The sequence below is a fragment of the Paramormyrops kingsleyae genome, chromosome 22 (assembly GCF_048594095.1).
Source record: "Paramormyrops kingsleyae isolate MSU_618 chromosome 22, PKINGS_0.4, whole genome shotgun sequence".
In the NCBI taxonomy this organism is placed as follows: domain Eukaryota; kingdom Metazoa; phylum Chordata; class Actinopteri; order Osteoglossiformes; family Mormyridae; genus Paramormyrops; species Paramormyrops kingsleyae.
In genome coordinates this window covers 18,921,322-18,922,986 of record NC_132818.1, presented here as the reverse complement: position 1 = coordinate 18,922,986, position 1,665 = coordinate 18,921,322, and positions in this window count along the sequence as shown.

Sequence of the window (1,665 nt, the reverse complement as noted above, 5' to 3'; positions counted from 1 at the left end):
GTAAAAGACAGAAGGGGGGGGGGGGGGGGTAAGGCAGAATGTCCATTAATGGCTGCTGGCCAGGTAAGGAAAGGTCAGAGGGTGGGGTCAGAGGGTGGGGCCATATGGGCGGGACCAAAGGGTGGGGTCAGAGGGCGGGGCCAGGCAAATCAGATGACCCTGACACAACAGATGCCTGTGACATTTCCTACCCCCAGCTGATTCACCACCTGTGCGATCTCATTGATTCTGGGTGGTTAACAGCTAATCAGAGGATCAGCTGCAAGAACCAAGCACCCAGAAATGTCCAGCGTCCTAGCTGAAGGATCAGCCTTAAACAGCCACTCAAAGCAAGGCTTTCGTCATCACATGCCCTGATTGCAACTTCCCAAGGAACAGATCTGGATGTGTGTAATGCTTTGATTCCTCTGTAAGAATAACGTGAGTCATTATACCACAGATGATGAGTTACTTGCTCACAGATTCCTTTAATAAACACCTCCTCATCTGTCCAGTACAGATTGCAGTCGTCATCAAACCGTTTCAGGTGACTCCTCTCAATAATATCTAAGGTACCCTGTGAGAGATGAAGCAGCTCCTTCTGGAAACACTGGCAACTCCAAGATAAGCCTCAGCAGCCTTCTGGGTCTTATCAAGAAAGGTCTCCCACATCACATAAGGATCAGCAGTCGCACCCAAGTCTGCAAGTTCCTCACGCAAACTGCATGCAGCCTCATTAGAAACAGCCTGATCTTGGAGTCTGGCTAAGTCCAGCCTCGTTCTCCTAGTAGGTGGTAGCCTACTGGATCTAAGCTGAATCTCAGAGTAGCAACAACAAGTCTGAGGCCCGAATTCACAAACTGGGCACTTCTGTAGACCCTGCAGCTCTGTAGAAGCATCCAGCGTCTGCCCATAAGAATGTGATCGATCTCCTTTGCCACACCACCGGTACTGGAGCGCCAAGTCCAACGATGCACACAGGGTGCTGGAACCAGGATCCAGCGACCTGCAGACCCGTGGGGACCAGTACAGTCCCCATAGCCATCTCTGCCGGTGCCTGTGGTCATGATGAAGTCACCCATGACCTGACGAGTGCCACCTCATGGGCACCCACCAACCACCGAGCCGAAGCTGCCAATAAAACGTTTCCCTCTTTGAAACATTACTCACACTAAGACAACAGACAAAATACCCAAAGAGTGCGGACATGCATGGAATATTCACATTGTGAAAGGACGAGATGTAAGAAAAATACAGGAAAAAAATGTAGAATAATAAAGATTCATCATTTAAAATAAGATTATCACTTTAGGGTACAGATTCACAAAAAAAACATATAAATAACTGATCTATATGATAAAATGTTTGGTACAGAACTACAATTTTCCTTAGGGCTATGTTTCTGCATGCGTAGTGCATTTGCCTCAATAACGCGTGGATTCACAAAGAACGATAAAGAGCACGCTATTATTTATTCATTTGTTTTTTTTTTGGGAAGGGGGATCTGCCGATATTGGCGGGTAGGCATCCTCCCCGCCCCCCCTAGGGACCCTTATGACGGTATACGACCACTCAGGATGACTTAGGCGAGTTTGGCTCCTAATATACCGAGGTAATGGATTTCCGATTAGTATTATTCCTTCTGGAAAATCTCTGAAAAAGCGATTCGCCCTGATATTCCAAAGG